Source organism: Phyllobates terribilis, unplaced genomic scaffold (genome assembly GCF_046119375.1).
Source record: "Phyllobates terribilis strain yellow unplaced genomic scaffold, ASM4611937v1 Scaffold_7__3_contigs__length_470593459, whole genome shotgun sequence".
Classification (NCBI taxonomy): domain Eukaryota; kingdom Metazoa; phylum Chordata; class Amphibia; order Anura; family Dendrobatidae; genus Phyllobates; species Phyllobates terribilis.
This window is the reverse complement of record NW_027362767.1, coordinates 114,288,828-114,313,016: the sequence shown is the minus strand read 5'-3', so window position 1 is coordinate 114,313,016 and position 24,189 is coordinate 114,288,828. Positions and strand designations below refer to the sequence as shown.

Here is a 24,189-nt window from a genome sequence, read left to right as displayed (position 1 = left end):
GGAGATGGACTTGTAGCCTTGAGATTGCTCATGCTTCCTCACAATTTGGTTTCTCAAGTCCTCTGACAGTTCTTTGGTCTTCTTTCTTTTCTCCATTCTCAATGTGGTACACACAAGGACACAGGACAGAGGTTGAATCAACTTTAATCCATGTTAACTGGCTGCAAGTGTGATTTAGTTATTGCCAACACCTGTTAGGTGCCACAGGTAAGTTACAGGTGCTGTTAATTACACGAATTAGAGAAGCATCACATGATTTTTCAAACAGTGCCAATACTTTTGTCCACCCCCTTTTTTAGGTTTAGTGTGGAATTATATCCAATTTGGCTTTAGGACCATTCTTTTTGTGTTTTTTTCATTGAAGACAAATTAAATGAAGATAATAATACCAAAGAATTTGTGATTGCAATCATTTTCAGGAAGAAACTGAGTATTATCTGACAGAATTGCAGGGGTGCCAATACTTTTGGCCACCACTGTACGGATACTGATAGATGAAAAAAGTTGATCTGGAACACAACCAATGACAAGTTTTCCAAACCTTGAAATTCTAAACAAATTAGAATTGGCCAAAATGTTTGTTCGTTTACATTCATGTCCACATTTGAAAAGGCGTATAAGAGTAGTTAAAAATATCAAATTACATTTGATGATTCAGACATTTATAAAAAAAAAAAAAAAAATCAGGAGTACACATGATTAATTCATTTACCTCTAGTGGAGCCTGCTCTGCTGCACCCTCTACCATTTCTTCCCCATGTGTTCTACAGTATTTTGCAATATGTCCTTTCTTGTTACAATTATAACCTATAAGATCATTAGTCCCCCGTTTACCCCTAGTTGAAGAGGACTGTGAGGATGGAGCGGATTGCGCTCTCGTAACAGTGAGTTCAGTAGCTGCAAACTGTAATTGCATTAATTTCTACTCCCTTCATTTACGTACTGACTCAATATTTTTCTCATGAATGTAAAGCGCATGTAAAATGGCTCTGAACTCCAATTGTTTCCGGTACAGCACCTGGGTAGCTAATTAGGCCCTCAGATGCTTGGTTAACCCATCTATTACTTTGTTCAAGTATTGTAACAACTAAAGGCACTTAAAGCAAATCTTTCTCACCACTTTGATCTTTTACGAATTGACAGAATTGGTGATGATATTCTCTTAACAGATTCTGTAGACCCCTGTTGGATGTTACTTATGGAGGCCCAATTTATGGTTTGTTTGTAAATGTACTCCATCAGGGGTGCAATAGATGATACAGTTTAGCTTACACAACAGTCCGGTCCCAGAAGATTTATCAGGGCATCTGCTGATAACAAAAAAGATTGTTCAGTAGTTATGGGATCAATAGTTACCATGGCTGAACCTGTTAAAGTAAGAGAATTTTGACACCCAGTAACGCCTACTGTTTTCAATTTTTCACCTGTTTTTAGAATCCCTTCTTTGTAATTATAATACATTTTCTGAGGAGCTGGCCTAGTTCTAAAATGATTAAACCAATGCACGTGGAGCCAAGTCCACGGCTATGAGGGAGACTTTTTCCAGCACGGAGCACCAGTTCCATCGATCTTATTGTGTTTTATTAGAGATTTGCTGGCTGTGTTTTATTAATGTTTCACTTGCTCGTCAGTATGTGCAGGAACCTTAAGCCATTGTTCTAACAGCCACTAGTCACATGATGGGAATGGTAGACCCAGGGGAGCCGTCACCATAGGGGGTCTTACATGCAGTCACTAGTGATGGGCTTATGAAATATTTTTCACTTTCTGAGCTAAAATCAAATGTTTATGAGAGAGGGTGTGAACACTTCTGCCCATTCAGGAGGCTGATCCCAGGGAGGGAGGGATAAACCACATGTTTAGTCATAGAGTTGGGGAATGACATAGAAGGGATAGGATCTAGACTGAGGACCTGGAACTGATGGATGGATGGCCTATGGAGTGTTGGAGATCAGTTATGGACTGGGGTGGATAAACGTGCTACAGTTGTGGGATTTGTCGTTTGGATTTAAACTTTCTTAAAAGGACTGTTGTTACTAGATACCTGTGCTTCTATCATTTTATCTGTCATCTGGAGGATCGTGGAATATGAATACAGACTATACTGGCTGGAGATACGAAATCTGTGGGCCAACCAAAAGTTGGGAGACAGTGAATATCGCCTGGTACAAAAGCAGTGGAACTACCGCCCTGTTGAGGGAAACTTGTGGACTGAGACAAGGTGGGGCCATTTACCTGGAGTTGTTGTAAGGAATAAAATATTGTTGCATCGTTAACTTGCCTAGTTGATTATTACAACCCACGACCTCAGATATTCACAAATTTATAACATTTTCAATGACAAATCTTGGTGTTGGCATAATCAATTTTTTCAACTAGGATATTACTTCATCAGGCATGAATACATTGTGTAATACTTACATTATAGCTTGGCCGTACATTTGTTAGGTGTGAAAGAGGTGATTAATTGGATCCCATGATTTTCTCGGATTCTTCTTATAATCCCCAACCTGTTAATTTCAAAAAACTAAATCCATGCACACGGCTTTTTCATCTTCCGCGACTGTCCTCTTGGCCCAATAAGTCTTGCATAAGTTATACCCTTTGTGTATGGGATTCTGGTGTTCCCCCTACTAGCTCTGGTCTGACCCCGTATGAAGTTAGATGCACTTACATTAGTATATGTATCATCAATCAATGGTTTCTTTGTTTCGGGGACCTAATCAGCTAGTTCTTTATGGACTAATGCCATCATTATTATCTTTAATAGTAAAAGGTGGAGGTGACTTAGTCCTTATAGGCTGTAAACCAGGGATGTCAATCTCAAACACACAGAGGGCCAAAATGAAAAACTTGGCCAAAGACGATGGTCAACCACTATACAGAATAATGGCTAAGCAGAGCCCTCCATACAGAATAATGGCCCCCACATAGTCCTCCATACAGAATCATGGCCCCCACATAGTCCTCCATACAGTATAATGGGCCCACATAGTCCTCCATACAGTATAATGGGCCCACATAGTCCTCCATACAGTATAATGGCCCCACATAGTCCTCCATACAGAATAATGGCCCCCTTATAGTCCTCCATACATTATAATGGGCCCACATAGACCTCCATACAGTAAAATGAGCCCCACATAGTCCTCCATACAGAATCATGGCCCCCAAATAGTCCTCGATACAGAATCATGGCCCCCTCATAGTCCTCCATACAGTATAATGAGCCTACATAGTCCTCCATACAGTATAATGGGCTCCACATAGTCCTCGATACAGTATAATGGGCCCCACATAGTCCTCCATACAGAATAATGGGCCCCACATAGTCCTCCATACAGAATAATGGGCCTCACATAGTCCTCCATACAGAATAATGGGCCCCACATAGTCCTCCATACAGAATAATGGGCCCCACATAGTCCTCCATACAGAATAATGGGCCCCACATAGTCCTCCATACAGAATAATGGGCCCCACATAGTCCTCCATACAGAATAATGGGCCCCACATAGTCCTCCATGCAGAATAATGGGCCCCACATAGTCCTCCATGCAGAATAATGGGCCCCACATAGTCCTCCATACAGAATAATGGGCCCCACATAGTCCTCCATACAGAATAATGGGCCCCACATAGTCCTCCATACAGAATAATGGGCCCCACATAGTCCTCCATACAGAATAATGGGCCCCACATAGTCCTCCATACAGAATAATGGGCCCCACATAGTCCTCCATACAGAATAATGGGCCCCACATAGTCCTCCATACAGAATAATGGGCCCCACATAGTCCTCCATACAGAATAATGGGCCCCACATAGTCCTCCATACAGAATAATGGGCCCCACATAGTCCTCCATACAGAATAATGGGCCCCACATAGTCCTCCATACAGAATAATGGGCCCCACATAGTCCTCCATACAGAATAATGGCCCCACATAGTCCTCCATACAGAATAATGGCCTCACATAGTCCTCCATACAGAATAATGGGCCCCACATAGTCCTCCATACAGAATAATGGGCCCCACATAGTCCTCCATACAGAATAATGGGCCCCACATAGTCCTCCATACAGAATAATGGGCCCCACATAGTCCTCCATACAGAATAATGGGCCCCACATAGTCCTCCATACAGAATAATGGGCCCCACATAGTCCTCCATACAGAATAATGGCCCCACATAGTCCTCCATACAGAATAATGGCCTCACATAGTCCTCCATACAGAATAATGGGCTCCACATAGTCCTCCATACAGAATAATGGCCACAAATAGGGGTGGTGCTTTTGGTTTCGCTGCCAAATAAAACTCCCCTGCTGCCCAGATTTTGAGGAGTCTGCTGTAAACCATCTGCCCCAGCTGCTTCAGCTGCTGCAGCATGTGTATGCCAGAGTACACTTTAGGCCACCCAGGCCAGCATCTGTTCATCACAATCCATCATATTCAGGAATGTAGTTCTATTAATTATACCATATGATGGTAAAGTAGTAGGTAGAGGAGGAATAATTACTGGTTCAGATACATTTCTTCTAACCAGGCACAATGCATTGTTCTCTCTTACTCATTTCTACAAGGAGAGATACTGTTTAGCAATTTTACATCTGGTATGCTTTTCCCAGTTAGATGTGGTAGAATAGATCTCCTTCTATTCCATATATTGAGATTTACCATAGGTATTAATCATATATATCATCTGACTCCCTTCAGAATATTGTACACATTTAGTTTCCTATTATGAGGAATCTTTTGACTCCTTACAAGTACTAGGTAAATTCACCGATCTGTATATTATCTATGGAAGCAAAACAAATTTGGTTCTTGTCAGACCAACCTATGGGTTTTACAATATTCTGCTTCTATCTTATTTATACCTATGGTCACTATTACTTAATACAGAAAGTACAATACACAGACTTAATTAAATACTTATGTCAAGATTTCACACTCTGTATTTAACTTTACCTTAAATCTTATTTAAACAAGTTCTAATTTTTTACTCCTAACACGTATATCAATATGGTCTATACTTATCAGCAAAGAAAATTTAGTACAGTTATACTGTGTACAACAAAGACAAAGTATAGTTAACAGAAATGGATATAAGTAAAACAAAGTTTTCACTAGCTATCTTAGCTTCTATGTGAATTTGTATCTAGCCACCCTTCATCTCTCCCTTTGTAAGAGATACTGTCCCTTTGCCAGTGGGTGATAAATGGGGTAAGAAACTTCAATAAGTATACATAGATTCACTTCAGACAGAGAAAAAATTGCTCCAGTTAAATAATTGAAGATTAAAGCTATAACATCAAGGCAAAGTAAATGACATAGTACTTACTACTGTATGCAACAAAATATAACATATATATTCTTATGTAAATTAGGTGCCAAACTTTAAAATCCTCGGGAGAATGGACAATAAGTAAAACATAAAATAGGTACCTCAGACAGGATCAGGCAGTTACTGGCAGACAAAGTGGATGATGTGTGAGAGCAGGTAACAAGCTCATCTGTGGGCCCAATGGTGATCCACTTTTCCGGTCAGTGCACGTTTGGTAGGATCCCATCTGGGTGTGGCCGAGATCCTGGGTTTCGGCACCATTTAATACAGAATAACTTTTCAATCTCCCAAGGATGCCGCAGCAACTTTCTATAATTTTAAAGAAAGCTCATTATGGCAATAAGAGCTCTGATCATTAATAGAACAGAAATGTCCCATTGTGGCAAGTGTTTATTCTTATAGGAAAAAGGAATAATAAAGCGGGATGATAGGTGGTCACTACAGAACTAATCCAAATCAGACATTTAGCAGAAAAACAATCAGAATGAAGCAAATTGTTAAACTGAAACTACAACGAACAGGGCTGTTGCAAAGAAGATAAAAGAAAGACCGTTCATTTCAGGGTAATAAACCCAAGTCTAATTATGTTGATCTTGTTTTGTTATAAAAGCAATTGGTCTTTGTATCCTCTAAAGTATAATATATTTGACTCCTTTTTTGGCATTGTAAAAGTATTCGTTACGGTTGTTAATGAGTCGCTTTACAAGATCATACTGTGGGAAAGACAGTTTTCTGATTTAAAGGTTGAATCGTGCAATAAAAAAGATATCTAAAGGTATATCGCCTATATAGATTTATTAAAACGTATCATTATCCAATGTAATGCAGGAGTGTATCAACAAAGATTGCTCCATAATGTCTTTTTAAACATCTAGGCTGCACTGGAAACCGCTAATTTCTTCAGGTGATCCATAAAAACTTGTAAACTGACATCATCTGTGAGAATAGGGGCCCCAGTTTCCTGCAATGAAATTTATTTAAGAATATATCATTTTGTAAAAAGCATCCATATAATGTATTGACAGAAATAATTACATGTAGCATGTATAGTACATTTTAAAAATAATTTTTACTGAACTGAAGCTTAATGGCATTTTCCAGGCTCAAGAGAAATTTCTGCAGTCACTGTGTGACTGCACATTGCAGAAAGCCAATACAAATGGTTGATCACAAAAATGGCACACTTGCAGCCACAAGCTGTTCTGTTTCTCTCAATAGAACAAATGTGTGACTATTGGCATTGGAAATGTAAATGTAGCATCAGCGTCTCTGCCCCCTGCCAGGCAGAGACGCCGTCCCCCTTACCGCCGCGGTCCTGCTCCAGCGTCTTCCGGCCTCCCTGCAGCTGCTGCTGGTGCACACAGCTTCCCTGGCTCTGTGCTTAGGGCGCGCACGCTCCCTCCCTCTTAAAGAGGCCGCGAGCGACGTTCTAAAAAGTCCCCGGCCAATCACCAGAGGGCTTTCCCTATAAGAGTGTAACGAGTCCGGGTGGTGGAACCTCTGTGCCGAGGTGCAAGGAGGGACCCAGAGGGGCGTAACTAGGTATCAACCCGAACCGACCCTGGTCGGACGGCGGCTAACGACTCCGTGACCAGGGAGGATCCAAGCAGAGGGACCAGGTGCTACTCTGGGGACGACTTTGTAGAGAGCAGGTGGCTCCCACGGGTCAGATGGCTGAGACTGACCGGTATGACGGATGGACACAGCAAGCAGGCAGAAGTCTCTGAGTTAGCTGACAGGTGGTCACGGCACGTGATGGCAGAGCAGGCTGAAGTCTCTGGGGTAGCAGACGGGTGGTCACGGCAAGTGACAGCAGGAGCCTCCAGGTAGGCTATCAGGTGGTCACGGCAAGTGACTGCCAAGCAGGCAGAAGTCTCTAGGTTTAGCCGACGGGTGGTCACAGCAAGTGACAGCAAGAGCCTCCAGGTAGGCTAGCAGGTAACAGGCGAGTGCTCCCAGGTGAGCAGGCTATCAGGCACGGCAGGTAGCAGGCAGGTAACTGGCAGGTGCTTCCTGGTAGGCAGGCGGGCTTGCCCATAGACAGACTGGCGGGTAGAGCGGAAGGCAGACTGTCGGGCTGGAGAGTAGGAAGGCTGGCGGACTGGAACAGAAGTCAGGTTGGCAACGTGACCTGAGGGCTGAAGCAGAGGTAATATACTGTGCAACAACTTTGCTCGGGCACCTCCATTTTGGAGGAGGTGCTTTATATATGGGAGGTCCTCCGGCAATTGGCCGGGGACTCCTTAGGACGGCGCGCACAGTCCATTTAAGAGAGGGGGAGCGCACGCGCCCTAAGCACAGTGCCCGGGAAGGAGCGCGCGCCGGCAGCAGCGAGGAGGGGAGCGCTGGAGGACGCCGCGCCAGGAGCGGGAAGATGAGAGGGACGGTGTCTCTGCCTAGCAGTGGGTAGAGACGCCGATGCTACAAAGAGGCACCTCCTCCAATATGGAGGTGCCCGTGCAAGGTTGTTGCTTTGTGATTCTTACTTTGCTTCAGCCCCCAGATCCTCTGTAAATCAGGCCTGTTCACCAGTCTGATCTTCTGCTCAGTCCGCTAGCCTGTCTTCTCTTCAGCCCGACAGTCTGTCTACAGTCCAGTCCGCCAGTCTGTCTATGGGCTCTGCCCGCCTGCTTACCTGGAAGCACCTGCCGGTTACCTGCCGTGCCTGCCTGCCCGCTTACCTGGAAGCACCCGCCTGTTACCTGCCGTGCCTGCCAGCCCGCTTACCTGGAAGCACCAGCCAGCTATCAGTTGTGCCGCCAGCTTGCCTACTCAAAACACTCGCCTGACTATCTATCTGCCTAATCAGCCTGCTTGTCTACCCGGACCAGCGGTCAGCCTGCCAGCCGAAGCTCATCCGCTGTACCGGTCAGTTCCTGCCTTCTCACCTGTGGGAGTCACCTGCTCTCATACAAGGTCAGTCCCAGAGTGGCACCTGTTCCCTCTGCTCTGTTCCTCCCTGGTTCACGGATTTGACTGAGCCGCCGTGCGACCTTGGTCGGACCGAGTTGATACTTAGTCACGCCCCTCTGGCCCCTCCTTGCACCGCAGCACAGAGGTTCTACCACCCGGATACGTAACAGTAAATGCACATTGAACACTGTCACGATTCAAGAAATCTCTCTCAATTTCTCATATGCTTAGAAATTGGCTTTAACCTTAGAGGGGGTGTCCGGGACTTTAACATTAATGGCCTATCCTTAGAATAGGTCATTTATTACCTGGCACCCACGCCGATCAGCTGTTCTCAACATTGGCAGCGGCCGGTACTGCTCAGCTCTGTCAATGGAATAATGGCCTCAGTCAGGTACTGCACATCCGCCCCAATTAATTCCAATGGGGACAGTTAAAGGGTTTATCCAAGACTTTTTTTTTTAACTATGGGCCTAAAAATTAACAGGCAGGTAGGAGCTACCTCGCTGCCTCTTGTGCCCGGTGCTTATCTCTGCCAGAACAGAGCAGTCACACACCGCTCCTGCCGGTTATTCAGCAGCTTCCCCTGATGTCACGTTGACAGAGCAGCGGCTTCTTTTTCACTCTGTTCTGTTGACAGAACGTGACTACCCACATCATGCTGATTGACATCCGGCTCCCCTCTGCCTAATTGCAGGGAGCCAGCTATCGATCAGTATGACGTCACCAGTCACGCCCTGTCAACAGTGCGGAAGAGGGAAAAATGCTCTTTTGAAGTTGAGGAACTGAATTTCCACCAGGAGCAGTCAGTGATCGCTCTGTGCCAATGCCGGGTAGAACAGCCAAGTAGTGAGCAACTATCTGCCTGTTTTTGTTTTTTTTTTACTATGGGTTTAAAAACTAAGTCCTGAATAAACACTTTAAAGGGGTTGTCCACTACTTTATATGATCCCCCAATGTATTCCCCCAGGGCCCAAAAGTATTTCTCTAAATACCTTGTGGTGCTTTTTCTGCCTGTGAGCGGCGCTATCACTGGCCGCTCACAGGCATCACGTGACCCCCGGCTGCAGCCGGCGCTGACATCCGCTGACGTCACGACAAGTCCAGACTGCAGCCGAAGGTCCCTCTTCCGCTTTCCACTGGTGGCTGCTGGGTTGTGGGCGGGGTTACCCAGCACGTCACAGCCGGCATCCACCGCGCGCTCTGCCTCTCCCCATTCATTGGGAAAGCGCGCGGTGGATACTGGGTGTGACATGCTGGGTAATCCCGTCAACAGCCCAGCGTCCACTGCGGGGAACGCGTCACTGATGTCATGCCTCACTTGACGTGACATCAGTGACGGGTCACGTGATCCCTCTGAGCGGCCAGCGATAGCGCCACTCACAGGCAGAAAAGGCACCGCAAGGTATTTACAAAAACACTTCTGGGCTCCGGGGGGATACATTGGAGGTTCATAAAAAGTAGTGGACAACTTCTTTAATAACCAGCGGTGCCGCACCACAACAATCAGACAATGATGACCTGTATTCTAAGGGTAAGTCTCTAATGTTAAAGTCCCGGACAACCTTTTCAACTTATCTAACCTTTTCTTAAAGGGGAACCGTCATTTTATTTTCCATAAAAAAGGGAAGGAGGAGGGACGAGCTAGAAATAGCTGAAATCAAAAACAGACATGCCACTGAAAATTTTACTGAAATGGCAGTTGGATATTAAGCTTTATTTAAGAAGCACTCCTCCTCCTCCCTTCAAAGTTTTTATCCTCTTAATATATTACAATCGTCATATTTTATAGCACTGTGTACTTACAATTGCTCATTTTGCCTTTCTACCCAGTTAATTCTTCTCCTTTCCATTAGGTCTATGGCATCATGTGATTAAAATCTGGCTAGCTGAATCTTTCTAAGGTCTATGTAGACACAGGAGGTCAATTTTCCCTGCATAAGTCATGAGTCACTGCAAAAGTCCCTGGACAGAGAAGGGATCAGCTGGGTCAGGAGCAGAAGAGGGGAAGGAGTCCTGCAGGGACAAGAGACTTCCTGCTATTGTCATAGAGCAGAGAAAAGAGTAGAATTAACTGGGTAAAAAGGCAAAATGAGCAATCGTAAGTGCACAGTGCTATATAATATGATGATTGTAATATATTAAGAGGATAGAAATTTTGAAGGGAGGAGGAGTGCTTCTTTAACTAAAGCTTAGCTATTACTCTTTATATATATCAAAAAATAAAATAAAAAAAGTAATTACAAACATAGCATTCCCTTAACTTTACTCATTGTTGCAGAAATTTTGCTATATGTAACATTATTTAAAAAGGGATTCTCGCTCTAGACAGTAAAGCTGTGGCTAGACAGTCTTTTTCCATGACACAGATTGAGCGGCCAAATATTCTACGCTGCAGCATAATGCCGGTGAGTGTGGCTGTACTGCGACAAGACTACTGTATCAAGCTAATAGTAAGGACCAGTTGGATTTTTTGTGATTTGTTAGTTGTGGTACATCCACATTATGCTGCAATTTAGCAGCCGCACAAAGCAAAATTTGGCCATATGACCCGTGCAGTGGGCAAAATCGCCATCTACCCAAGCCTTATTGCTTATCCACAAGCATGCTCGACATGTGCAGACATCTCTTTATTTATTCTTAACCTTCATGTGATGCCTATGAGCTGCCCCCGCCAGGCAGGAAGAGGGGTTCCCATTACAGAGATAGTTGAAGGTCCTGTGGACCTGCCATCAATGTCTGGTGAAAATACCTGTTAAAGGGAACTTGTCAGCTGATTCATGCTGCCAAAACCGCCTACCTTACAAGACTGACGTGATGCAGAATAGACCTGTCAATCTAGCCAGAGAAACCTGAGAGGACATGCCTCTTGGACTAATCACCTTGTCCTCGGCCATGTTTTATACTATGTTATTCTTTTAGAGTAAAACATATGTTTGTAGTGCAGTAGCTGGTCTGGGACTCGTGCTGCCGGGGCGGTGGGCAGCATGTATCAGCTCACAGGTTCCCTTTAATACACTAAAATATTATTCACTGGACGAATAAAAAAAATCACAGATCTGCATAAATACTGACCTGTCCCCAGCCATACATATTGCTATGAGTCTGGGAAGGGTTCACTTATGAGAAAGCAGAAAGCGTGCCTGGAAAATAAAACAAAAGTAGATTAGAAGTCCAATATAGTATTTTATAATCATGTGTTTTCTTGGGTATCATTATCTGTGAAAAAGTGTCAAGTTAAAACACAAAGCGTGGGTCAGATAATAATATACATGTCTAGCAATCAGGAGGAAGATGTTCGCCTTGCTTCCTTCTTTCATGTTCTACACGATTCTTACATATATAGACAGTTTATTGTTATCCATTCACAAGATATTATTCATTATATTGCTCATCACTGGCCGTTCTGTCACCTCTTTCCCCAACTTAATTAACCATCCCCCATCCCCCAAACTGACCTACAAACTGACCTACAAACTGACCTACAAACTGAGTTGTGGTGGCAATAAAACCTGAATTATTATAGATAGTCGGATCCTGTAATTCTCTGCTTCCCGCAAATGTAACAATTTTTTATTTTAATTTAAAAAAATGCCCCTAGTGCCATATGTGGAGGCAGGGAAGGGTTTTTTCCCCTAATATAGAGCTATATGTGGTCTAGAGCAGCAAATCAGGGGGACGATCACTGTAAAAGATGAGAGCCGGCAGCACCATTTTATTTTAACCCATTCACCCCCTGGCGATTTTCCGTTTTCGTTTTATCCTCCCTTTCTTCCAGGAGCCATAACTTTTTTTTAACTTTTATTCTGCCGCATAGTGTACTGGAAAACGGGGAAAACAATTCCAAGTGCAGTGAAATTGCACCTCCACAATGTTTTTTGCTTTTTTTTATTTACCATGTTCAATATATGGTAAAACTGATCTGGCAATTTACTTCTCTAGGTCAATACGAGTGCATAGATACCAAACATGTACTGAATATAAAAATACCAGAAATATGGACAATACCAGGGACCATAATCCCAAAAAGTAGATGGAGAACTCCCAATACAGTTAGGAAACAAAAAGACGAAAAATGGAGTATGTTGACCTCAAAATATATATGAAATAGTAAAAAAAGCCTATTTAATTAAAAATGTAATTTTATTGAAAAAGTCAAAAGAATTAATAGGCAACATTACAATAAGTAATCAGACCAAAAATTAGTAGTAGGTCACATGGTGAGGACACAAAAAATGTGATAACGTGAAAGACACCTAAATGTCATAGGTAATGGGGTAGCAAAAGAAGATTTAGTAAAATTGATGGCTTAAAGTTAGTCATCCACAAATAAAAATTCATTCAAAAGATCTGAATGTAGTAATATGGTATAGCCACTAGATGGCACCCAAGTACAATTGTGTACAAAAAACCATTTAAATAGGGGCAAGTAGCACAGTAAGGGCAGGGACACACTGCCGTATTTCACATCCGAGGATGGCATGGTAAACCTCGTACTGGCCGGCACCGCTCCTGACCTAAGCTTGACAGCTACATAGAAATCCATCATGCTGTCATACTCAGGTCAGTCCATTCAGTGCGATGCGATCATCATCGCACGAGTTATACGGCCCGTGTGTCCCTGCCCTGAGGAAGGAAATCAAATGACACGGGCCATTTTCCGGGACCTATAACGTTTTCATTTTTCAGGATATGGGGCTGGGTGAGGGCTTATTTTTTGAGACCTGAGCTTTAATAAAATATTGCCATGACTAATTACAATATTGTTTTTAGAACAGAAAAAAAACCTGAGTACAAAATGGCATAAAAAGTTAGTTTTATTTAGTTAATCTGTAACTAACTTCCATTAATATATCCATAATATAAATATAATGCATGACAAGAAAGTGCAATGTGCTGGAAGAAAAACGCACTCCCACCTGCAAGGGCATATCATACCCCAGCTACAAAGAGTCCATATACATAGTGCGGTATCTTTCCAGAGATATACTGGATAGAATAAGGCTATATATTCCAAGTGGAGCGCAGAAAAATGTATAACCCAAACCCAGGTTCACCAGATGCTTATCACAATTGTATATGGGGTCCAGGGGGACGCGGGGGACAGGTGGCAAAGGTGTCTCCTCTATCTATTAACTTTTTGTGCCATTTTGTACTCATGGTCTTTTCTGTTCTAGATGCTATATGAGTAGTCTACTCTGTCTGATCCTGGATTTACCGGGGTCTCCGCCATTGTTTCTTTAAGATATGTTGGTCATTGTTTGTACATAGAATCACAATGTTGTGTTGCGTTTTGAGCTTTTTTTCCCGTTACGCCGTTTACCTATCAGATTATTTTGTTATATTTTGATAGATAGGACATTTCTGAACGTAGTGATACCAAATTTGTGTATTTTTTCTTTCTTTTATTTTTAATGGGGTAAAGCGGGGGTGATTTGAACTTTTGTTTTATATTCTTTAAAACTTTTTTTTTTACTTTATTTAATATTTCCCTTAGGAATCGTGAAGCTGCGATCGTCCGATCGGCTGCGCTATACATAGAAGGGCTGTACATACTGCTGTGTATAGCAGAAATCTACCACGGGCCGGCATTCACAGGAGGATGATGACAGGCACGGGAGTGATGTGGGCTCTAAAAAAGACAGGCACGTCAAATATGATGTGGTCTCTCAAAAGAAAATGGTTTTGTTAATTTTTTTGGGGGGGGGGAATTGCTGATTAACTCTTAATTTTTTTCTTTGTTGGGAAGTTAGAAGAGTTATGTTTCAAAAATGATGCTGATGTAAAGTGGACATGTGGGAAATATTTATTAATTATTTTTAGTGCTATCACTATCTGTTTTTAGGGCATAAAGATTCAAATTTCGAAAATTGCTAATTTTTCAAAATTGTCATCAAATTTAATTATTTTAAAATAAATAAATGCAAATCATATCAACCTAAATTTACCACTAGCATGAAGTACAATGTGTCACAAAAAAAGTCTCAGAATCACCGGGATCTGTTGAAGCGTTCCAGATCATTAACTCATGAAGTGACAGTGGTCAGAACTGAAACATTTGGCTTGGTCAATAAGATGAAATCAGGCTTTGGGGTGAATGGGTTAAATAAGATACCTACTATTAATTTCATCCCTTCTCCTAGTCTATTTGTAAACCACAACAGAATAAAAACATAGCTACACATCAAAGGATTATATCATTGTGGTCACATTATATGTAAATCTTGATCACGTGTATATAAAACCCAAACTTTTGCTGTACACAAGTTTTAGCCAATCATGGAAAAAAGCTTCAAAGTAAGAGGCTTTCAAAAATAGAAATGTTAATAGTTTATTTTTATCAATTAACACAATGTAAAGTGAATAAACTTAAAATGAAATGATTATTTGGTGTCACCGCCCTTTACCTTCAAAACAATATCAATTCTTCTAAATACACTTGCACAAAATCAGAAGTTTTGAAGGATTATAGTTAATTGTATAACTAACCAATTATACCAAACAGGTGACAATGATCATACTTTCTATGTATAGGGTGAAAGAAAATCATTAACTGAAACAGAGATAGCTGTATAAGAGTCTTAACACTGGGTGAGGAATAGCCAACAAAGGTGAGGTTGTGGAAAACAGTTTCATGTCACAGGTCATACACCATAGTAAGATTGAACACCGCAACAAGACACAAGGTAATTATACTGCATCAGCAACCCTTAAAGAGGTTGTCCACTAATTTTGCATCCTAAGAATAGGTCATCAATGTCAGATCCGACACGGGACCAACACCTGGCTCCCCCACCGATCAGCTGTTAGTGGTGGGCGGCGATGGCCGCCAGCCAGAAGTACTCACTTGCAGAGCTGCTCCATCTACTTGTCATGACTGGTGCTTGTACTGCACATCTGCCTCCTATTGATTTGAATAGGAGGAGGATATGCAGAACCCTGCAGCAGCCACTACAAGTAGATGGTGAAGCTTGGCAAGTGAGTACATCCGGCCGGCGGCCATCGCTGCCACCGATAACTGATCGGCAGGGTTGCCGGGTGTCGGACCTTGGCCGATCAGACATTGATGACCTATCCTAAGGGTAGGCCATCAATGTTAATGTAGTGGACAACCTATTTAATGCAAACTAAGTGATGGCACCCTTCTCCCCTCGCCTTGCTTTGTACTTAAGATCTCTCCCAGGCAAAGATTTCAAAAGAGTCAGGTTTAAGACTGTGTGGATCAAGCTCTTTTGAAGAAGCACCAAGAATTTGGTCACCATAGGCGCAGTGGTCAGCCTAGAAAACTTAGTGTAGCAGGTGAAAAACACATTATGATTGCTTATATCCCTTCAAAATCTGAAGATGTCCAGCAGTGCCATCAGAGAAGAACAGACAGTGGGACCCGGCTTTTTGCCGGCACCAGTTGTCACGTAGATGTTTTATGCAATCTTCCAGTAGGAGAATATATACAAGTTTGTGTATTTTATACAAATTCTGACATTTGTGAATCGGAATGTGCTGGGATTGATTCCTGGCCGGGAGCACATGGATATTCTGAAAAAAATCCTTGCTCCAGCAAAACAGGTGAATGATTCCAAAAATAAGACACAGTACTTGTGACCGTTATAGGGATTGGAGTCTTAAGAATTATAAAGGAAATAAAACAGTGTTTTTTTCTGACACAATACAGTTGTAACTACTATCAGGTAGTGGATGTAATTAGGAAACATTTCTTGATTTTACATACAGATCCTGTCCTTACACAAATATAGAAAATGGCTGTAAATTTGTATCCAAAAGAGGTTTAATAATCAGCAATAATGTGTCTCCAAGCAACAGGTTCCTTTTTTTTAATTGTGTAAGAAAATACAATTGTAATAAAACAATTTTGAGGCTTAAGTACACAAAACAGTACTGCTCATATGTGAATGCCATATGGATGCCATATAGATTCATCTGAAAATTGTGCTAGTAAGTTCATTGTCTACCTGATAAACAGTGAAGCCATAACATATACTGTATGTTGGTCCATCAAGGTCATTGTGTAAATGGATAGAGGAGCAGATTTACAATGTCCAAAATCCCACAAGAAGTGTGGCAGGAGCATGAAGACACATTGTGCCACCCCACAACTTACATTAATCCTTGGAGTAGGACCAATGTGACATTGTTTATTGAAGGCCTCTTTACCAACACGGTCCAGATGGAGACTGGAGGCTGCAGTGAAGCAACAGAGGCTGGAATTGTGGTCTATTCTCTATCGGTGAGTCCCGCTTTTATCCTGGACGCAATGATAGCTGCAGACTATGGGCTTCATACAGCTGTCAAAATCCACTCCAAACCTGACATTGTCAAGTCAAAAGGATGCAAAAAAACATGTAGGAACCTTGGAAAAACGCTTAAAACTATCTTCAAATCACTTCAAAAACTGAGTTAGATCTGAAAATCTTATCCAAAAAAATACATGGAATATTGATTTCTCTAAAAAAAAATAAAAAAAACATATTGGATTTTTCTGCCACACAGAAAGTCTCTGTGAACATCCCCATAACGCACACTAAGTGATGGCTCCTCCACCCCTCGCCTTGCACTTCAGCAATGAAAATTATATCAAAAGTAGGCTATGAAAAAGTAGGGGCCTGTTCCTGGTATAGAGTGAGGAGTAATTGCCCATGCAATGTGACTGCCTTTACAATGTTATGAAAACTTAGATGACTGTATGTCCTTAAAGGAGATGTCTGGGAATATGGTATTGCTCATCTATGAATAGGTCCTCCATATCAGAAGGATGGGGGTCCACTTTCCAGCACCCCCAGTAATCAGCTGTTATCAGCTACTAGGAATTTATCTTCAGAACCTCAAAGCACGTTCTACACATTGAATGTAGTTGATATGTTCAACTCCTTTCTATGTCTACATCTGGCTTCGACCTGACCTTGTAAGAGCTGATCGGTGGGGGTGCCTTAAGTTGGACCACCCACCCTTCTATGATCATTAATATCATGTGCCCAGACAACTCATTTTAGTGTATTTCTCCCTGTTAAAGCCTTATATTTATATCAGCACTTACTTGGCTTCCTCCATGTTCTGTATCAACGTAACGAGGCATGGGGAAACGAGAGTAAAGGATCTCCTGTCCATCATCAACAGGGGCCTGAAGCAAATGTCGGAAATTCTCATACTCAGGCATATCTTGATAGCCTGCTTTCCTCCACTGTGCAATAGTCTAGATTAAACCAGGACAAGGAGAATAAGTTAACTAAAAATATTAACAATATGAATTAAACACAAAACTGATAGATGCAAAAATATTCCATTAGTGCATATGACAAGAGTCAAACTTACCTCACCATGATAAATAAGTGTGAAGACACAGGGTCAGTGGGTGCTCTCGTCCACTGGCCCAGCCGCCTTTAGAAAGACAACATGGACCAGGGCTCATCCCCAACTGAACGCCCGAACTCCTCAACCGTGGGCGGAACACAACACAACCGTTAAGGCTTTATTGGATCCCCAACAACTAACAGCATATAACACATAACCAGCACAGCACAAATTGTAACAGGCAACAGCGTCTCACCCTTCCGCTGGCTCCCCAGGGTTTTAGATTCTTCGTATCTCAGATCTTCCAGGACTATGTACTCCAAACCAGTGGTCCCCTTCTTTTGGCAGGCACCCGCCCAGAGAGAAATAATGCCGGAGTTTGGAACTGAGACAGCACGGCAAAGTCTGTAACCAGATGACCGAAATGTCCCAACCTGGGTTCCGTCCTAGGCGATCATTGTTCTCCCATTTGATTCCGAAGATCCTAAATTAGCTGCCTGTCTTCAAGCTAGTGCACCTGCAGTCGGGACCGACATCCCTAGGCTGAGGGCAGTAGGCAAAAATTTCCCGGTCAACTGAACAGTCCTCCTGATATACCCTCAGCCCTCATTGCAGGATACTGGGGACTTCACGATTGGTGGAAGAAGACTGTCTTTTCATTGGCTGGATCTCAAGTCCCATATAACCATTTTTGGTCGTATTTCAGTCCAGGCAAGGGAGAACCACATACTGGTTGATATACTACTACAATGAAATGCTAGTAGGAGACATTTGGTTTGCAAGTTATGACATTAGAACAATGATGGCTGAGTCAATTTACATAGAGTCAACAATCCACATGGTAATACAATGGCATTCTAACAGGATTAAATTCATAATTGCATTACCTAGGTCAATATTACCAACATCAACGAGACTCTAGAAACAATGGGTATACAAAATAGTGTCCAGCTAGATTGTAAGAACTTAACCCATGAGTGGCATATTACGAGTTCGCCACAAAATACCAAATTGTCCGGATAAATAAGAAATCATCCTATGTTGTATATAAAAGGGGTCCATTGCGTTACAATAAGGATCTGGAAAAATGTGTCCATCAGAAGGATCCTATCTGGTAGAATGCTGGTGCTATCGAGCAATACAGGCTGTAAAAACAAGGAATCATTTATTTGCATGAATGAGTTTTCTAGAAACTTGATACATTACATATACTGTGTATATTAAAGATGCACTCCGGTTAATTTTTTTACTAAATGTGTGTATATATGAATGTAATGTAGTGTGAGTGTATTAATATACTCTACTATCGCCACCTTCCCCAGCTTCCAGTTCCATTCTGCTCCTCTTCTCAGTGATGTCACCAATCGCCACCTTCTGCGGTATTCAGCTTACAGATCCGTTCTGCTCCTCTTCTCAGCGATGTCACTTCATACTTCAGACTCTCCGGCTTATTCCATCTCTATGTATGAGACAGAACTCTCTTTTATAAAGGAAGCATTCTGACACTCCATAGGCTTACATTGTAAAAGCCACTTCCGTGTCACGCAGAGCTCAATGTGAGCCGGAGAGCTTGCAGAGCAGTAACATCACTGAGAATAGGAGCGGAATGGCGCTGGAGGCCAGAGAAGGTGGCTTTAGGTGAGTATATTAACACACAAACTACACTACATACACAGATTTAGTTAAAAAAAAAACAAAAAAACTTCATGGAAGGCCTTCTTTAAAACAGTGTTACACACCTGTCCCAGGTCTGGACTCTGCTTCCTAAAACCCAGGTGCGCTAAACTTTCTTGTTCTGCATGTTGAGCTTTGCAAGTATCCTGACGTGCTCCCATGTGTTGAATTTCCTAGGCCTATATAAGGCCTACCAATAAACACACCCTGTGTCTTGGTATTAAGAATTTTACTTTGTCTATGCACAGCTCCCTGTCTCTGGTCTCCAGGATGTCTTCTGTATGCCTGCAGCTTCCAGAACCTCTGTTACTTGTTCAAAGTCTTCTATGGCATCTGCTGTCTGCGTTCACCAGGATGTCTCCTCTCTGCCTGTGGCTTCCAGTACCTCTGCTATCTGTCTGCATTTCCTGCGTGTTTCAACTGCTTGCTGCACTGATGCCTGTGACCCCTACAGTCCTGCTCATCGTTATTGGCACCCATGAAGTTTAAGTACATAATGTGGAATATCTCCTGAAAAAATGAATCAATTGAACAGTATTTTTGTATATAGACTCGTGTTTAATACAAAAGAGCAAATGATAAACAATAATTTAAAGCAAAAACCAATGGGAGGGAAAATAGGAAAGCCTAAAGCTTGCTGTGTCACTGGTATTGGCACCCTTTACATTAATTTAGTATGGAAACACATTTTGACTCGCCTGTGGTAAATCACAAAAGAGATTTACCTGTGATTAATTGTTGGTGCCCATGTGACATGAATTAGCCAATGAATGATGACTTCAGTGTTTTAAAAAGCCACATGGTAGGCCCTGTTCCTTTGTCACAATGGTGAAGACAATGGAGCTGTCTGAGGACATCAGAACTGCTATTATTAGCAAACACAAGACTTCCAAAGGATATAAGGCCATCTCCAAAGACCTTGGTATCCCAGTTTCAACAGTGCGCAATGTTATTAAATAGTTTGCCAAGCATGAAACCGTCAAGAACCTCTCTCTCTCTCGTGGGGGAAAAGGGAAAATTGACGAGATGTCTTTGAAGGTTGGTGCGAATGGTGGGATAAAAACACCACATCAAACATCCATAGACCTGAAGGCCAACCTGGAACGGTCTGGGGTCATGGTTTCAACAAGTAACATACGCCGCACACTAAACCAAGCACAGCTTTATGGGCGAAGGGCAAGGAAGAAACCATTGCTGAAGAAAAGGCATAAAAAGGAATGACCGATCTTTGCCAAAGAGTACCTTGACAAACCACAATCCTTCTGGGAAAATGTTCTGTGGGCAGATGAAACAAAAATAGAGCTTTTTGGCAATGCAAAGCAACAGTTTGTTTACAGATGGCGCAATGGGAAGCTTATAAGGAATAGAACACATTACCAACAGTCTAGCATGGTGGAGGATCCATAATGCTGTGGTATTGGAAGCCTTGACCCTATCACAGGAATCATGAAATCAGATAATTATCAAGACATTTTAGAGTGAAATGTCCTAACCAGTATAAGAAAACTTGGTCATGGGTCCTCCAGCAAGACAATGACCCAAAGCAAACATCCAAAAGTACACAGGAATGGTTGAAAAAGAAAAGATGGACTGTTTTAAAATGGCCAGAAATGAGTCCCGACTTCAACCCCATTAAAAATCTGGGGTGAGCTGAAATCTGATAATGGGAAAAATATCCCTGCAAACATTCAAGAGCTTGAACAAACTGCAAAGGAGGAGTGGGAAAAAATTCCAGCTGGGAAGTGTAAGAAGCTTATAGATGGCTACAAGAAACGTTTGGAGGCTGTCAGCAATGCCAAAGGGGATGCAACCAAGTATTAATTAGGGATGCTTTTATTGCTGCACATGCTGTTTATTCTGTTTCTTCTTTGAAATTGCAACATGGAAGTTGAAAAACAATGTTTTATTGTTGCAATACTTAGGACCACTAATTAAAAAATCCTGAGGACAGAACTTTGGTACATTTCCATTTATTTCTGAAAATATTGTACAGTCTATGAAAAAATGAAGGGGTGCCAATAATGGTGAGCAGCATTGTATGACCACCCGGACCTTGGTCTTCAAGGATCCACCTCACCTAGTGAGCACTTGACAAGCAGATCCATCACCAGATTTCCTAATACAAAACTGCATACATTACTGAATAGATTACCTAAACCTTATAAGATGATGTATGCCAGAATGGCTGCATAATCTTTTATGAAAGTTTAATATGTTCTCTGCCCACTGAACCTGACTGACCGTGTCCACCTGCTGCTGCTGAAATCTCACACTGCTAAGTACAAGCTGCAGTTGTCTGTCAGGTTGGGTGGGTGGAGTGTGCATATGCTTGTACTCATTAGCTATTTCATTCTACAGCTGGACTCATAAATTACTCATCAGAATTATTAAGCCAGTCTGAAATAGATTTAAAAAGTAAGTATCACACTTAAAATATCTAATAATGTAAAAGTGTAATGTCAATTGCTGACAGATCCGCTTTCACTATGCACAACCAGACCCAGTCTTCCATAAGAAACTACATTTTGCCTGTTCTTAAATCATCTCAGGGACAGTAAAAGCATGTTAGGAATTCCTGCATATATAGTGTTTAATGTATATAAATGTTCAGTAGAGTTCTACACTATATGGACATAAATATTAGGACACACACAGGGGCGTACATACAAATAATGGGGCCCCATAAGAGAAGTTCTAATTAGTGTTGAGCCACCGCCGTAGTGTTCGAGTTCAGTTCGGTTCGTCGAACACCTTCAAACACTGTTAAAACCAATGGCAGGCAAACAAAAACACATAGAAACACACAGAAAACACATAGAAAACACTTCAAAGGTGTCCAAAAGCTGACAAACTGCTCAGAAGACACAACTAACACATGGAAAAGTGACAAGTACATATAGTCATGCGAAAAGAAAAGAGGTGGAGGAGTAAAAGGAGGGGAGACACAGATATAGGCATGTCATGCCCTTCTAAAACCGAAAAAATGCGAAGCCGACACGGCCAGTCCGTTCCTGCCCGTGCCACCTCCGTGTCGCCGGGTTTGTGCCAGAGCCGCGGTGAACCCTGACGGCCAGTCCCCCTCTCCCAATACTGGTGCCTGTCCGCTGGTGGGTCGAGCGAGCCCCCCTGCGGTGGAGGCAGGTCTAATCTTTTTAATTTAAATTGTCTCTCTAATTTGAATGAGTACACTTTAAATCCTTTTACAAGGATCTATTGGAGGGCAAGTCTCATGCCAGCAGCCGCGGTAATTCCAGCTCCAGTAGCGTCCACTAAAGCTGCTGCAGTTAAAAAGCTTTTATAAGGAACAAGCTTGGCGGTCCACCGCAAGGCGTCCTACCGCCAGTCCCAGCCCCTGTGCCTTGGGGTGCCTCCCCGATGCTCTTCACTGAGTGTCCCAGGGGCCCGAAGCATTTCCTTTGAAAAAATTAAGTGTCCAAACTACAAGTGGTGTAGCTTGCTTAACAGCTGGGTTAATCCGCTGACTAGCAGACACTGCTACTAGGCCCAAAGTATTGCTTGGGCTAGATGCAGTTAAAAATTTGTAATTAGATACTCACGTTGGATGCTGAGAAAGCATTCCATAGAGTCTCCTGGCACGCCATATATTATTCTCTTAAAAAGCTTGGAGTAGGGGACCCTTTTATAGCCAAAATCATGGCCCTGTATCGCAATCCGTCAGCTAGGCTGAAGATAAATGGAACATTATCATCACCTTTCATAATCACCAATGGGACAAGGCAGGGATGTCCTCTGTCCCCTCTCTTATACATCCTAGTGATGGAGCACCTGCTCTCATCAATTCACGATAACCCCAATATTAAGGAGATTGAGGTGGGAGGCACCGAGTACAAGTGCTCTGCATTTGCTGATGATGTCCTAGTATATATCACTCAACCACATATATCCATCACTGCTGTTATGGCTGAAATAGATCACTTTGGTACATGGTCAAATTTTAAAATCAATGCAGCGAAGTCTGAGGCCCTCGATGTCTCCCTCCCCAAATCCATACAGGATTCCATCCAGTCCAACTTTCCCTTTGCCTGGCCCTCACAGGGTATCAAATACTTAGGAATTCGTATTCATAGAGACCTCTCCCGTCTATTTTATCTTAATTTTGGGCCCTTTATGAACAACTCCATAGAGATCTTACTTGTTGGACGGTGAAGGATTTTTCCTGGTTCAGCAGAATAAATATACTAAAAATGAACGTCCTACCTAAACTCTTATACCTCTTCCAAACCATTCCCGTGGTAATTCCCTCAAATTTTTGGAAAAGACTACGCAGTAGCTTTTGCAGATTTATCTGGGCAAGTGGGCGTCCACGCATTCGGGGGGACATTCTGATCAGACACAAACAAAAGGGGGGCCTTAGCCTTCCGGATTGTAGAAGGTATTACATGGCAGCAGTACACGCTAGAATCCTGGACTTCTTCCATCATTCGAAGGGGAAATTGTGGGTCAAAATAGCTCAATCCATTTGTCCTAAAGCTCTTACCACTCTCCCATGGTGCGCCCATTTAATTGTCCACTCTCTTGGCCTCATGTCATATAGTACTTATGCCACTGCTTTGGCTTTGAGATCCCAAAAAAAAAAGCTTATCCTCAATCGACCCCCAGGGCCCCTTGCTCCCGATTTCAAATAATCCAGATTTCCCACCAGGACTATCTGCAAATAGATTTCTCGGTTCAAATAAATCCCATCCGATATTATTTTCTCATGTCATCTCCACTACTTCGCTGCTCCCCCTCAATGACTTGTTACAGGGAAGAGCCACTTCCCCGAAGGCTAATTTTGAATATAGCCAGTTACAACACTTCTATTCAACTGTGAAGAAGCGCACACATCTTCATAGAGATCTCACAAACTTTGAAAAATTGAGCCTATCATTGTCACACCCTACACACTCCATCTCCCTACTGTATAATCTCCTCATTGCCCACG

The 24,189-nt window shown here is 42.5% G+C and overlaps 1 pseudogene; it reads right to left on the bottom strand.

The window, feature by feature from the left end:
• Nucleotides 1-5,908: 5,908 nt before the first annotated feature.
• Nucleotides 5,909-24,189, bottom strand: part of LOC141155384 (protein transport protein Sec23A-like) — a 38,746-nt pseudogene continuing 20,465 nt past the window's right edge.